The following is a 16,213-nucleotide window of genomic DNA, read 5'->3' as shown; positions in this document are numbered from 1 at the left end:
GAGAGAGAGAGAGAGAGAGAGAGAGAGAGAGAGAGATTAACAGCTCCAAAATAAAACATATGAACGATAAGCTACTCAGAAATTTGACTCTTTTGAGTCTACTCGTGAAACGAGAATTAAAAGCATTCCCATTCTTGTTAAGTCTCTTACATCTTCTACAAATCTATTCATTGGTCAGTTGCACACAGATTGCAACACCTTGCAAGAGTCTTGGTGCTGAAGAAGTACCTGAAGAAGTAAGTGGCTGATTCACCTGTTGATGTACTCGTCATTATCATCACCTTCTTCTTCTTCTTCTTCTTGTTTTTGCTTCCCGTCAGGAGCTATGAGCAGGATACACAACAACGGTGGGTCTTCATACTTCCTTCCTGACCGCAAATTCCTCCACCTACCCCTCCCCCTCCCCCTCCTCCTCCTCCCGGTTCTACTGGTCTCCTCACTAACGCCACACGGTCTAGACCTCATGTCCTCTTAAGTACAAGTACTATTCTTTATTTGTACGTTCTTATTTTCAGGTTACATTCTTGTTTTGTGAGGAATAATGGAGATTCGTACTAGGTTTTGTAAAGTTCGGCTCTCTACTTATCTACTGGTCTCCTAGCTGTTGCCACACGGTCTAAAAACCTCCTGTACTTTCGAGTACAAACATTATTCTTTAGTCATACATTCTTACTTTCAGTTTACCTTGTTGTTGTATTAAGAACAGTTATGATTATTCCTTGTGGTTTGATTCTCGCTATGTTTGCTGTTGGGCTCTCTCACTATCTCCACACAGTCTAAACCTCCCGTCCTCTTAAGTAGAAGTACTATTCTTTATTCTTACATTCTTGCTCTTAGTTTACAGTCTTGTTTTATCAAGAATAATGGCGATTATTCCGTGCGGTTTAATTCGTGCTGTAAGTTTGTTGTTCGCTTCTCGCTACTTAGTCTACTGCTGTCCTCACTGTCGCTACATAGCGTGAACCTTCTGTCATCTAATGTACAAGTACTATTCTTAATTGTACATTCTTATATATTGTTTAAAACCTCCTGTCCTCTTATGTATAAGTATCATTCTTTATTCGTACATTCTTACTTTTAGCTTAGATTCTTGTTTTGTTAAGAATAGCCTATATGGGTTTGCCATGTTCGGCTCTGTGTCCCTATGTCACACGGTTTTAGACCAAGACCTCCTGTTTTCTTAAAAGTGTAATTCTTTCTTCGTATACTCAAGTATAAGTGTTATTCTTTATTCATACATTCTTACTTTTATTTTACATTCTCGCTTTATCAAGAATAACGCGATTATTCCGTGGCGGTTTTAATTCGTGCTAAGTTCGCTACGTTTAGCGTCAACCCCTTTGTTTCGCGCTACAACTTAGCTCCTTTTCCACTTGTCATTCCTCCACTTTCCCATATTCGTTATTCACTCCTCCTCTCCCTTCTAAACAACTTCCCCCCCCCCCTTACCCTTGCCTCCTCCTACTACTCCCTCGCTACTTCCCCTCCCTCCTCCGTTACATTAGCGCGCTGTAGAGGAGGAGGAGGAAAGGAGAGGAGGGGGAGGAAGGAACCGACCGCCGCCGACTGTTCTGTTCTGTGTTCGTTCGTGTATTGGTGGGGGAAGGAAGCTACCATTGAGGGAGAGGGAGGGAGGGAGGGACTGATTGTGGTGGTGTTGGTGTTGGAGTTGGTCTCTCTCTCTCTCTCTCTCTCTCTCTCTCTCTCTCTCTCTCTCTCTCTCTCCTCGCCTCGGTAGCCATTGGCGTGTCAGTCTGTCGGTGCACTAGTTGGGGGGAGGAGGGAATTTGGCGGACGCTCGTCTCGATGCCGTTCACAGGTGTAACTTTATCCAACTTTACAAGTTTCTCCTCGGGTTTTTCAAGTGCGGAGGCCGCCCTTACTTAATCCGTAGTGTGTGGGGGTTAGAAATAAAGTTTAAGATAATCAAAAAGAGTTCCATTCGGATAAATATATAAAGTTCTGGGCGATGAAAACTTCTTAAACTTTTTTTTTTTCTTTCGGCGACTCTCTCTGAGACAACAACAACTCGTAGAAGTCTCCTAAATAATCGTTGTTTTTTTATTGTATTTCGTTGTTTTTTTTGGTGAAGTGTTCGGCTGAATATTATACTATATATCAACTTAACCAGTGTGTTGTTTTTTTTAAGTCTCGGGAAGTTTTTACGGATAAAAAAGACAAGAAAAAAATCTAAAATTGTGATGAGATCATTTGTGATATGAAAGTGTCCCCAACTGGAACTTATTCAACAGGTAAGGAAGTTTGTGTCTTAAGCATTCCATAAAGTATTCGCTGCTTTTGTTCTTTATTTAACATTAAATAAGTATCAGAACCATTGCTCGCTTATCAGAAGTGCACTATAAAGTATTAATATTTTACTTTGGGTCGCATGTGCTCACGAAAAATGTAAAATATTCCAAAAAATAGTTTGGGCGAAGTTTTTTCTTAAGTACGCCATTATGTATCGCTATTTTTATATTATTTAACATTAAATAAGTTATCAAAAGCACTCCTCACTTATCAAAATGTAACATAAAGTATTAACTTTTTACTTAAGGTTGGATAGACCTTCGAAAAATGTTGATTTCTGCAGAAAAGTAAAAAGTTGAGAAGTGTCTGTACTCCATTGTGCTTCGCTATTTTTATACTTTTTAACATTAAATAAAGTATCAAACACGTGGCTCCATTATCATAAAAAGTACTTTAAAGTATTAATCTTTAGGTCACATAGGCTTACGTCAAATGTAAAATAAGTACACGAATATGTAAAAAAAAAAGTTGGCACGACTCATTACCTCAATGTGCATTAGCTATTTTTACATTTTTCAGCATTAAGCAACTACTAAGACACATGGCTCACTTATCCTAAGTGTACAATAAAGTACTAATCTTTTACCGTAGGTCATGTAGGCTTACGTAAAATGTAAAATAATTCCACAAAAGTGTGAAAAAAAAAAAGTTTCCACGCCGCGTAGGGTACCAGAAATAACTTCTGGGAGCCACCACATACGGCCGTGTAGCATTTTATGGCTAACGGTACCATTGTACCTCTCTCAATGATACGCCGCCGATTCGCCTTTGTTACTAGCGAGAGAGAAAGAGAGAGAGAGAGCTCTACGTACGTAGCTCCAGGGGCGTGGGAGAGAGAGAGAGAGAGAGAAAGAGAGGCTTTTATCTTTTAATCTATCGACTGGTAAACACCTTTCTTATAGAGGCTGTAGAACAAAGCCCTTTGTGGATTAAGGACCGCTGCCGAAATTGAATTACAGTACTACCTTAGAGACTGTACTACAGGCATAGGACTGATTTAAATTACGCAGAAATGAGGCCGATTATTAGTATTTATAATTAGAACTACTGCTTTATCGTCTAGTTTATCGTTAGCTGTTATTTTCACGGTTATATACAGGCGCTCTTAACGTAAGTTACAGTTTGAATAGCTGATATATACATAACAGTATTGTGATAAACTCTATGGGATTTACACGCCGTCTTCCACGCTATATCATCATCATTTGGGCGTCAGTGAAGTTATACAATCTTTTTATTAAGTTCCTCCTTATCCGGTTGCTCTTGGAAACTGTATTAACAGTTAAGTGACACTTTAAATCGAAGTGCAAGTAAGTGGCGACAGTCATTAAGTAAGAATATACGCTTCGTCTTTCACTATACTTTGCCACATTGAGCTTGAAAGATGTTATACAATCTTTTTATTAAGTTCCTCCTTTTCCAGTTGCTCCTGGAAACTGTATTAACAGTTAAGTGACACTTTAAATCAAAGTGCAAGTAAGTGGCAACAGTCTATGTAAGAATATACGCTCCGTCTTCTACAGTAGCCTACTTTGCCATATTTGAGCTTGAAAGAAGTTACACAATCTTTTTTAAATTCCACCTTTTGCAGTTACCTCTAAAAACTGTATCAGCACTCAAGCGACACTTTAAATGAAAGTGCAACCAAGTAACAACAGCTATAGGTAGAAAAGTGTCGGATCTAAGTGCGAAAGATGACATATAGCGAATATCAACTTCGATCAGGCTGGATTGCGTGCTGAAGTGCACAGGGGGGCCCCGTGAGAGGTGGTCTGTATATAGATACGAATATGATTATGTTTACGTGCAATGTATACGGTTGTATGATTATACAGGACACTGTATGCGATCATATACAGTGCACTGTATGTGATCATATACAGTGCAAGTTTTATTATAACATTTTACGAATAAATTCTTGTATATGGGTTATTATTTTAGTCTTATTTCATAAGAATACGTGGAGATACCTAATTCACTTTACACACACATGTAGGCCTATGTATGTTTGTGTGTGTATTGTGCATGTGTATGTTGAGTGTGTGGAGATTATGGTTAATTATACGTAGTTTTGTTCGTAATGTAGGAATAAATGTGGAAGGAGTTTGATAGGCCTAATTCACTTACGCATGTATGTTTGTATGTATGAATGCATTTATGTATGTATAATGTGAATGTTTATGCTGGCTAATGTAGATTAGTCGAGTATAATTCCACATACACGATGGAAAATCCGTGTATGAATGTGAAACTACCACAAAACCTATAAATATGAAACTACCGTAAAGGAGCGATTAGGTGGTTAAGAATATGTAGTTTTGTTATGCAGGAAAGAATATGGTAGGAGTGTGGTAGTAGGCCTAATTCAGTTTAACACATGTATATACATGTATGTATGCGTGTATTTATAATGTGCATGTGTGTATGCTTGCTGGTGTAGGATAATCGAGTGTATATAAACATACAAAACGGAAATTGGACACAGAATATGGTAGAAATCTGATAGGCCTAATTCACTTACATATAGCCTAGCCTATATGTAGGCCTATGTATGCGTGTTTGTACGTATGTGTGTATATAGTGTGCACGTGTGTGTGTGTGTGCTTGCTTACGCAGAATGGTCGAATATTTATATATATAAAAGTATACGCAATGGATATTCGACGCACAAATACAGAAAAATCGAAAAAAGAAACATGACATTGATGCAGCTTGATCGAATGCACGCATGTTTCATTGACGTGAGGTCGACGGAATATATTGATTAAATCATAACCGTTTATTACTGTTGCTGCTTGTGTTGTTGCGCTGGGGTTGGGGGCGGAGGTGGGAGGGGGCGGAATCCTGTTGTTGTTGTAACCTTGACTTGAATTGTTTATTTTTTTTTTACAAGAGTTTTTATTATGTGCTTTGCAAAACATTTATTATATATACAGTTTGTTGAGCCACAACTGTTAAATCTTGAACCGGTTTGAATGTATATTACGCAGCCTAACATAAACCTAAGCCATGTATAGAAAGACTATGTATAAACATACATAATACTTCACATTCACTCACATACGTATAATCGTGTCTACAAAAGAAGAAAATAGAAAGGGCAAAAGAAGGTCGACTGTTTTTATTCTATTTTTTCATTTTTTTTTTTCTTTTTTTTTTATCTCTGAATGCGGTAGACAACTCCCACAAAGATATTGATTATTGATTGCATGCCACTTCTTGCGTTCTGTAATACAAATCACTACAGATTCTTTTGTAGATTTATTTTTAGTTTATTATCAGTTATATATATTTTCTTTTCTGTGATAATAATAATAACAATAATAATAATAATAATGTTTCAGGTGATAGGCCTATTCTGTTGTTGATTTGTTTATTATTATTTTTGTTTTCCTTTCCATAATAATAATAATAATAATAATAATAATAATAATAATGATAATAATAGGCCTAGTCTCTTAGTAATTCATCTTTTGAGGTTTACATAGGCCTAATCTGTTAGCTATTTATCTCCTTGAGTTTTTTTTTTTTTTACGTTTTTATTTGTATGGGCCTTATGCCATCACTTGCCCAATCCCAGAGGGTGTTCGTAAATGGGGTCAAGATTTAAAAAAAAAAAAAAGTGAGAGGCCTAGTGTGGACCTGTGGACTCAAGGGACCAGGAAACACATCCGATTTCTTTTTTATTTTTTATTTTTTTTGCCTCGTTAAAGGGCTGGCATTGACATTAAACTAGATCTAGAATGAGTTAAACTGATGATAAAACTCTCTCTCTCTCTCTCTCTCTCTCTCTCTCTCTCTCTCTCTCTCGGTGAGTGAGAACAGCGGAATGTCTTATTAGAAAGTCTTGTAGCCTATAGGTCTTCTTCCGTAGCTGCTGTCTGGACTGAGTCTGGCAAGCTTTCTAGACTCTCTCTCTCTCTCTCTCTCTCTCTCTCTCTCTCTCTCTCTCTCTCTCTCTCTCCTGGCTCGTTTCTTTTCCAGGCATCTTTGGAATTCTGTCTCTTTCTCTCGTACTCTCTCGCTCTCTTGTTTCTTTTCGGGGCATCTTTGGAAACTCTCTCTCTCTCTCTCTCTCTCTCTCTCTCTCTCTCTCTCTCTCTCTCTCTCTCTCCAAAGGTAGCCTTGACTGAAGCCTGTTAATGTCATAGATTTATTTTGAGTTATATATGCAAGATTAGACGTACATAGGCCTATATGTAAATCGTTTATCATTGTATTAGGCCTATAGTCTACAAGTTCATTTATCGCTGAATTTTTTATATATATTTTTAATTTTGATTCAATTTATAGATCATTTAAAGAGTGATGATGACTTTGCAATGATAATTTTCAAAGCAGTAGGCCTATAGCATATATAAATCGTCTTATTGTATTAGGCTTAGCTAATCTGCCTCAGTCATTTATCCCTGAATTTATATATATATATATATATATATATATATATATATATATATATATATATATATATATATATATATATATATATATATATATATATATATAGGTCATTTATACAGTTACGATGACCTTGCAATGGTAATTCCTTACGTAAGTCGAGAGGAATTGTAAGCCTAAAATAGGCGTAATGCATATCTAATAATTCATGACCTCGTTTTGTATTCATCCCAATGCCCAATGCTTTGTCTTTGTACCCAGTGCCCAAATGCTTTGTCTTTGTACCATAAACAAGCACAGATTTGCTTTGAGGAAAGAAGAGTCTTTTCGTAAGCTTTGCAAGATGCAAGGATTGCACGCTGCGACGAATTTTAAAATGGACCTTTGGTGAACTTTGTGAGGGCGAGGTCAGTCGAACGCGGAAGAGATATAGCTACATAAACTTGGGGAGTAAGTCTACGGGACTTGAACGCCGCGTTTGAGGTTCAAATAAGGTTTTTCCGTTATTTTGTGGAGTGGATTGGTGTTTGTTTTGCCAGATTTTGTTGTTTCACACTCGATGAAAGATTGGTTGTTGGGTTTACAAAGCCGGTTTTGAGTTTCAAATTCATTTTTCCGTTATGTTGTGGAGTGGATTGGTGTTTGTTTTGCCAGATTGTGTTGTTTCGCACAAGATGGAAGATTGGTTGTTGAGTGTAAAGGGAAAAACAACAGAGAAACAGCATTCCAAAGCCGCGTTTGAGGTTCAAGTCAATTTTAAAATTGCAGTATTTCAGTTATTTTGTGGAATGGATTAGCGTTTGTTTTGCCAGATTATGTTGTTTCGCACTCGGTGGAAGGAATTTTGTAGAATATAAAGGAAAAACAACAGGGAACAGCAGGTTCAAATTGATTTTATATGTAGTTTCTCCGTTATTTTGTGAATTGGATCAGTGTTTGTTTTGCCAGATTATGTTGTTTCGTACTCGATGAAGGATTGGTTGTTGAGTGTAAAGGGAGAAACAACAGAGAAGCAGCATTCCAAAGCCGCGTTTGAGGTTCAAATTTATTTTGAGTGGAGTTTTTCCGTTATTTTTTAGATGGACTGGAGTTTGTTTTGCCAGCTTATGTTGTTTCGCACTCGATGGAAGGTTTTCGTTGAATATAAAAGAAAAACAACAGAGAAACAGCATTCCAAAGCCGCGTTTGAGGCTCAATTTTAAATTGAGTTTTCCATTATTTTGTGAAGTGGATTAGCGTTTGTTTTGCCAGATTATGTTGTTTCGCACTCGATGGAAGGAATTTCGTAGAATACAAAGAAAAACAGCAGAAAAACAACATTCCACTGCGTGAATGCGTTTTTTCGTGATTTTATGAAAAGTTGTTTCACTGGGAAGTTTGTTTTGCCAGGTTATGTTGTTTCGAATTCGATGGAAGGAATTTTTTAGATTGTAAAGGAAAAATAACAGAAAAACAACGTTCCACTGCATGAAGGCGTTTTTCAACGATTTTATGAAAAGTTGTTTCACACAGTGAAGTTTGTTTTGCCAGCTTATGTTGTTTCGCACTCGATGGAAGGAATTTTGTAGTTGGTAAAGGGAAAACAACAGAAAAACAACGTTCCACTGCATGAAGGTTTTTTTCATGATTTTATGAAAAGTTGTTTCACAGAGGTAATGAAGTTTGTTTTGCCAGATTACTATGTTGTTTCGCACTCGATGGAAGGAATTTCGTAGAATATAAATGAAAAACAGCATTCCAATTCACATGAAGGTTAGGTTAGGCTGCGTTAGGTTTTATTAAAAGTTGTTTTGCCATATTATGTTGTTTCATACTCTAGTGAAGAAATGTTGTCTAACATAAAGGAAAAGAAAAGCAAAACAGAATTCCAATGTGCATGAGGTTGTTTTTCAGATATTTTGTGAATGTTGTTTTTCCATATTACGTGTTGTTTCGCACTCTGTGGAAGAGAAGTTGTAAAATATAAAAAAACAAAAGAAAAACAACATGTAATTGCACAAGGAGGCTTTTGCCGATATTTTATGAAAAGTTGTTTCGCCAGATTACGTTGTTTTGTACCCGATGGAAGGAATTTTGTAGAATATAAAGAAAAACAAAAAGCCGGCACAATAGTTTTCTTATACAGTAAACTTAAAAAGCAGTGAGTGAAAGTGTTTCCATCGATGTGTAATTCATTACAAACACCTGTTATCAACAGGTGTGCCACCTATTTCTGACAGGTGTTGGAATGTCAAGTGTTTTTGATTCACTCGTAAGACTTTGTGGGTTTACATTGTGTGAGATAAAATAGGTATGGAAAGTGACTTGACTTTAATAAAAATAATTACTATTTAAAAAAAATAATCATTTTAAAAAATCAGTTTTCAAAAAATAATCAGTTAAAAAATAATTATTCAAAAAATAATCCGTTTTCAAAAATGATTTTTCAAAAAAAAAATAATCAAGTTTTCAAAAATAAAAAAAAGTTTGCAAGGAAGAAAAAAAAAAGCTGTTGATTTAGGATAATTAAATATAAATCTTTTGCATTTGTGCAAAGTTTGAAGAAGGGGAAAAGCTCTTGCTTCATTAATTAAATATTATAAATCTTTAGCTGCTTTGGGAAAGTTGCAAGATGGAAAAAAAGCTGTTGCTTTTGTAATTAAATGTAACAGTTTTGTGCTTGCTTGGAAGTTTATATTAAAAAAAGGAAATCTTGGTAACTTGATTTTGTACAGAATATTTTAAGATTTGCTGTTAAGTGGAACTGATTTGGTGAAGGATTTGTACTTAAGAAATTAAATGCCAAGACATTTTAAATATATATATATATATATATATATATATATATATATATATATATATATATATATATATATATATAATCAGTTTGCAATAAAACTTATCTGATGGTATCTTGTGTCACATTGAGAGACCTGCCTATGGACTGAGTCATAAACCTGCTGTTGAATGCAACTTTGAATATTGCTTTTCATTTCTCAGGAAAGGGCATTTAGCTTGAATTTTACCAGTTGTTTTTGCAATATAGGTTGAGATTTGCTAGTTACTATATGCCATACAGGTTGAAAGTTACTAGTTATATGCAATAAAGGCTGAAAGTTACTAGTTATATGCAATAAAGGCTGAAAGTCACTAGTTATATGCAATGCAGGCTGAAAGTCACTTGCTGTATGCAATACAGGCTGAAAGTTGAGTTAGGCCTGAATGCAAAATGAGCCGAAAGTTACTAGGCCTATTTATAGGCTCTCCAATATAGGCTAAAAGTTAATAGTTATATGCAATGTATTTTGGAAGTTCACAGTTAAAACTATATATATGCAAATTAGGTTAGAATTATAAATATATATTAATACTCAGTATATATAGGTTAAGGATGCAAATTCCACTTGTCAGATACAATACAGGTTGAGATTCACCTCCTTACATTTCAATGCATTTTTATGTACTTTTTCATTTATTAGTTTTTTGTCTTTTATCTGTTATTTAATTTATTAATTTTTCTTTTTTAAGAAGTGAGTGGGATCTCTTCTTTTCTGCATTTCCTCTTATCTCTCTTACTTCTTCCTATTGAACACCACAGTATTCTTTGGAAGCTTCTTTGAATAGTAATAATAATAATAATAATAATAATAATAATAATAATAATAATAATAATAATAATAATATTCATTGGAAGCCTGAATTTCAAGTCAATGGCCCCTGTGGTAGGCTTGTTCCATATGAATAGGGTTCATCTTCATAATAATAATAATGTTAAATAGTAAGCTATATACAGGCTTGGTTGTATTCTACAGCCTACATATATAAATATATAAACTATATATATTTACTGACAGGTACTGCAATTAGTTATATTGAGTTTAGGTTGCAATGCAACACAGCCTGTACCTGTTGCAGACACACGCACCTGTGCAACTTAGGTGCAAAAGGGTTACTTACCTTCGGGTATCAGTATCGTACCCAACCGGTATTTGGCAAATTATATAATAGATCAGGCATTAGTCAGTTCAGTTTTAAAAGAGAGAGAGAGAGAGAGAGAGAGAGAGAGAGAGGGTGATTTAGGCTACAAAGAACTCCGAGAGCTTTTAACACAAACTGATTTGTTTATCTCTCTCTCTCTCTCTCTCTCTCTCTCTCTCTCTCTCTCTTCTCTCTCACAAAGAACTTAAAAATTATGCTATTTATTGCTTTTAACACAAACTAAAGATTTGTTTATTCTTAGAAAAGAGTAGGTGAATCTCTCTCTCTCTCTCTCTCTCTCTCTCTCTCTCTCTCTCTCTCTCTCTCTCTCTCTCTCTCACACACACACACACACTCTTAAACACACATTTGTTGCACAACACACACTTAAAGATCATTATTTGTTGCTTAGGAAATAGTTGGTGAATACTCTCTCTCTCTCTCTCTTAAAGCTTACATTATTTGTTGCTTAGGAAATGGTGAATACTCTCTCTCTCTCTCTCTCTCTCTCTCTCTCTCTCTCTCTCTCTCTCTCTCTCTTATATTGCGTTTATTTTTATTTATCTGTTATTATGGCATTATTTTGTATTTATGATGATAATTTATATCCGTTCTGGCATTTTATAATTTTTGAAAGCTACGCTTGGAATGTTATAGCCTGACTTGTTAATTCTCTCTCTCTCTCTCTCTCTCTCTCTCTCTCTCTCTCTCTCTCTCTCTCTCTCTGTAGACTTGTTTAACCGGTAGCTATACCAGTCGAAGACAACCACAACACGACCCTGGATCACTGGTCAGATTTAATTCAGATTGTCTGAATATGGCCTGAGAGAGAGAGAGAGAGAGAGAGAGAGAGAGAGAGAGGACGTTGTAAGGTCAGTAGTTTCGTCTACATTTTACTGAGAAATTAATAACAGTGATCTGTCAGTTTACCGACAGAGAGAGAGAGAGAGAGAGAGAGAGAGAGAGAGAGAGAGAGAGAGAGAGGTCACAGTTCATTGTAGACGGACCTTCCTTTCTTCAGTAATATTGCGCACTGATTTCTTTGTCTCTGTATGGACAATTTTCTCTCTCTCTCTCTCTCTCTCTCTCTCTCTCTCTCTCTCTCTCTCTCTCTCTCTCTCTCTCAAAACTGAATTGACTAATACTTGAACTATTAACTCTTTGACTTTCAAAATCAAAACAATGTCTGGATACCTCTTATTTCTCTCTCTCTCTCTCTCTCTCTCTCTCTCTCTCTCTCTCTCGCAACTGAACTGACTGATTCTTGAACTCTTGTGTAATTTAGAAAATACCAGTTGGGTAGGCCTAAGTGATTATTCTTTTTTTTTTATTAATCTTCTTTTATCGAAGTTATCTTATGCAATTTAGTTACCCGTTGGCTTACATCCAAAAGAGTGATAGGCCTATTATCAATACTACTACTACTACTACTACTACTACTACTACTACTAATGATAATAATGATTATACTATAATTTTGTTAACTAATAATCATAATTTCACTCAAAATTATGGCTGCATGAACTGTTTCATTTACAGGCCTAAGAAAGCGTTTCTGTTTTTCTAATGATTCCCATTTTTCATGCAAGGGAAAATTCACGTAATAATTGTTTTACATTTATTTCATGAATGGAAGGGCACAGACCCATTCATAAAGTGAATATAGTACAATTATCACGTGACCTTTCCTTTACAGGAAAAAAAGAGAGAGAAAGTTTGTTTACGACAAGTTCTCTTTTCCTATGATGATGATAATTATTATATAGGTAATAGACATTCTTTTAAGCATATAGAAGTGTTGAAGATGATGACAGCATCAGCTGCATTCAATTTTTATGAAGTTTTCGCTCTCTGATAATTGTTTTTTCAGGGTTACTGCATTCTTCCAGCAACTCGCGCAGCTGATGCAGCAATCACCGTCAATAATAATAATAATAATAATTCCCATTCATAATAATGAGAAGCATTACTGTGTTTGTCTTAAAAGCTTTGGCTTTGAAGTCTTAGTATTAGATTCTGTCGAAGAGAGCATTGAATTCTCTTTACTGTCAAAGAGAGCATTGGATTCCCTCTCTTCTGTCGAAGAGAACATTGGATTCTCTCTTTACTGTCGAAGAGAGCATTGGATTCCGTCTCTTCTTTCGAAGAGAGCATTGGATTCTCTTTTTTCAGTTGAAGGGAGCATTGGATTCTCTCTTTTCAGTTGAAGAGAGCATTGGATTCTCTCTTTTCAGTTGAAGAAAGCAATGGAATCTCTCTTTTCAGTTGAAGAGAGCATTGGATTCTCTCTTTTCGGTCTAAGACAGCATTGGATTCTGTCGAAGAGAGCATTAGATTCTCTTCTGTTGAAGAGAGCATTGGATTCTCTCTTTTCTGTCTAAGACAGTATTGGATTCTGTCGGAGAGAGCATTGAATTCTCTTTCCTGTCGAAGAAAGCATTGGATTCTCTCTCTGCTGTCGAGGAGAACATTGGATTCTCTCTTTCCTGTCGAAGAGAACATTGGATTCTCTCTTTCCTGTCGAAGAGAGCATCGGATTCTCTCTTTTCAGTTGAAGAGAGCACGCATTTCATTCCAAGGTACGCAGGTTAACATCTCTCCAGGGCACATTTCAGCTGTGGGCTCGTCTCTTGCTACACTGGCCATGCGAAACAAGAAACTGTCGAGTGTGTGTGTGTTGTGGGGAGGGGGCATTTGGAAAGGGGTTGAGGGAAGGGGAGCGGGAATTTGGGAAATGGAAGGGAAGGGATTAGGAAGGGAAGGGGGGAGGAGTTGTCAGTAGTTAATTATTGACAAGATGTGACGGAATTTTAATATTATATATATATATATATATATATATATATATATATATATATATATATATATATATATATTCATTTATATACATAACTGATTTATAATTCAAATTATATACTTCTAAAAATATTTAATATATATATTAATATATATATATATATATATATATATATATCCAATGCTCTCTTCAACAGATTTATAATTCAAATGACCTCTTCAAAAAATAAGAGAATCCAATGCTCTCTTCGACAGAAAAAGAAAGAATCCAATGCTCTCTTCGACAGGAAAGAGAGAATCCAATGCTCTCTTCGACAGAAAAAGAGAGAATCCAATGCTCTCTTCGACAAGAAAGAGAGAATCCAATGCTCTCTTCGACAGGAAAGAGAGAATCCAATCTCTCGTCGACAGGAAAGAGAGAATCCAATGCTCTCTTCGACAGAAAAAGAGGGAATCCAATGCTCTCTTCGACAGAAAAAGAGAGACTCCAGTGCTCTCTTCGACGGAAACTGTAGATTTAAATTGAACGAGAGAGAGAGAGAGAGAGAGAGAGAGAGTTTCTATCAAATCCTTTTAGCAAATGTTATGATATATGTTCCAAGCAACAATACTTTTTATAGATTTCCCAACATTATTCCTGTGGTCTGAATGAATGCAAGGAACCGGACGAGTTGACTCACCTGGGCAATCAAGCTTACTGCAATTGCAACGAGGGAATAACTTTTGAGATTGAATTGAGAGTTGCTCGGTTGCCATCTGTTCGATTTCCCTGGCGGTGACTTCGTTCGTATGTGATATATTATAGCAATAGGCTTCACTCGCTCTGATATCGGGTGTAGTTATGCTTGCGATCTGCTTCTCTTGCTTATTTAACTGTTTATCTCTCTCTCTCTCTCTCTCTCTCTCTCTCTCTCTCTCTCTCTCTCTCTCTCTCTTGCTTATTTAACTGAGTATGTTTGGCCCTCTTCCTCTCTCTCTCTCTTTCTTGCTTATTTAACTGATTATGTTTGGCTCTCTCTCTCTCTCTCTCTCTCTCTCTCTCTCTCTCTCTCTCTCTCTCTCTCTCTCTCTCTCTCTCTTATTTAACTGAGTATGTTTGACCCTCTTTCTCTCTCTCTTTCTTTCTTATTTAACTGATTGTTTGGTTCTCTCTCTCTCTCTCTCTCTCTCTCTCTCTCTCTCTCTCTCTCTCTCTCTCTCTCTCTCTCTCTCTCTTGCTTATTTAACTGATTGTTTGGCTCCTCTCTCTCTCTCTCTCTCTCTCTCTCTCTCTCTCTCTCTCTCTCTCTCTCTCTCTCTCTCTTTGTTTGTTTGTTTGATTACTTATATTTACTTGTCCTTTCCTTGTATTTTTTCTTTCTTTCATTTTTAAGGTTCTCTTCTGGTAAATAATAATAATAATAATAATAATAATAATAATAATAATAATAATAATAATAATAATGTTTCTTAAACATCCATACGTTATCTAATAATTGTTTCAAAGGAATCATCTTTGACAGAGCAGAGATCTAATCTGGGGTAGTTCCAATCATATTGGTTTTGATTGGAGAGAAACCTAATTCTTTTCGAAGGTCCATTCGGTCAGGTAGGTATGGAGATTAGGCGGAAGCAAGTTGATTGATGGATTTGTCAACTGTCAATCAAAGGGTGATTTGAAACAGGATAGAAATGGTATACAATTCACCTTTTTTTTTTTTTTTTTTTACTTTTTTTCAATCTTTTTGTTTCTTACTTTTTCTGATACCTGGAACTTGAGGTATGCCTTGCTTGAACAGAGTCTTTGCTTGTCTCTCTCTCTCTCTCTCTCTCTCTCTCTCTCTCTCTCTCTCTGATGCCTTGAAGGTCTGTTGTCGGTGGTCTGTTATTTGCCTGGAACTCAGGTATGCCTTTTTAAGCTTCTCTCTCTCTCTCTCTCTCTCTCTCTCTCTCTCTCATTTTTAATACTTAATGAAATCTTGAGGTTAAGTACATAAAGCAATTTCTGAGAAAAATCATCTCATCTTATAGGCTAAGTTCTAGATGGTAGTCCTCTCTCTCTCTCTCTCTCTCTCTCTCTCTCTCTCTCTCTCTCTCTCTCTCTCTGTCAAGACAGGGCATGTCCCAAGGCCCCAGCAGCTTGCGTTTCGGACTAATTGTCGTAAATCATAATTATTTAGGAATAAAACCACTTGAAACACAAATGGTTTAAATATATGTACATATATATATATATATATATATATATATATATATATATATATATATATATATATATATATATTTTATATCTTTTTAAAGCTGCCAGGTAGAACTTGAGAGAGAGAGAGAGAGAGAGAGAGAGAGAGAGAGAGAGAGAGAGAGAGAGAGAATGTGTGTGTACCATCTAGAATTTACCCCGTAAGACAAAAGACAAGATGATTTTTCTCTAAAATTGGTTTGGTAATTTTCCGTCCAAATTTCATTAAGTAGAAAAATGAGAGAGAGAGAGAGAGAGAGAGAGAGAGAGAGAGAGAGAGGGGCAAGGGCCTGCTGCCCAGTCTACCGAGCCCTCAGGCTATTCACGAATAGATGAGTATGAAGGTCGCCGAAGGAGTTGGGGGGTGGGGGGGCGGGGTTTGAGGAGTTTAGCGTCCTTTCCCCCCTAGGTAGGTCGTGTGGGTTAAGAAACCCCCTCTTGGAGTTCTAAGGGTTATTCTCTCCCCCCCCCCACAGCCTCCCAGCAGTAGAATTAGGGGTTGTTGGTGTCTTGGGAAAAGGGGGTGGGGGTGTT

General features: G+C 36.3%; 1 protein-coding gene across 1 annotated transcript in view; it reads left to right on the top strand.

The window, feature by feature from the left end:
• Positions 1-1,748: 1,748 nt before the first annotated feature.
• Positions 1,749-16,213, top strand: part of smash (smallish) — a 131,376-nt gene continuing 116,911 nt past the window's right edge. Inside the window, 1 exon segment of the mRNA XM_067099460.1 lies at positions 1,749-2,252. The gene's annotated coding sequence lies outside the window, so the exon portion shown is untranslated.

This window comes from Macrobrachium rosenbergii, chromosome 55 (assembly GCF_040412425.1).
Source record: "Macrobrachium rosenbergii isolate ZJJX-2024 chromosome 55, ASM4041242v1, whole genome shotgun sequence".
Lineage (NCBI taxonomy): Eukaryota > Metazoa > Arthropoda > Malacostraca > Decapoda > Palaemonidae > Macrobrachium > Macrobrachium rosenbergii.
This window is presented reverse-complemented; position numbering and strand designations above follow the sequence as displayed.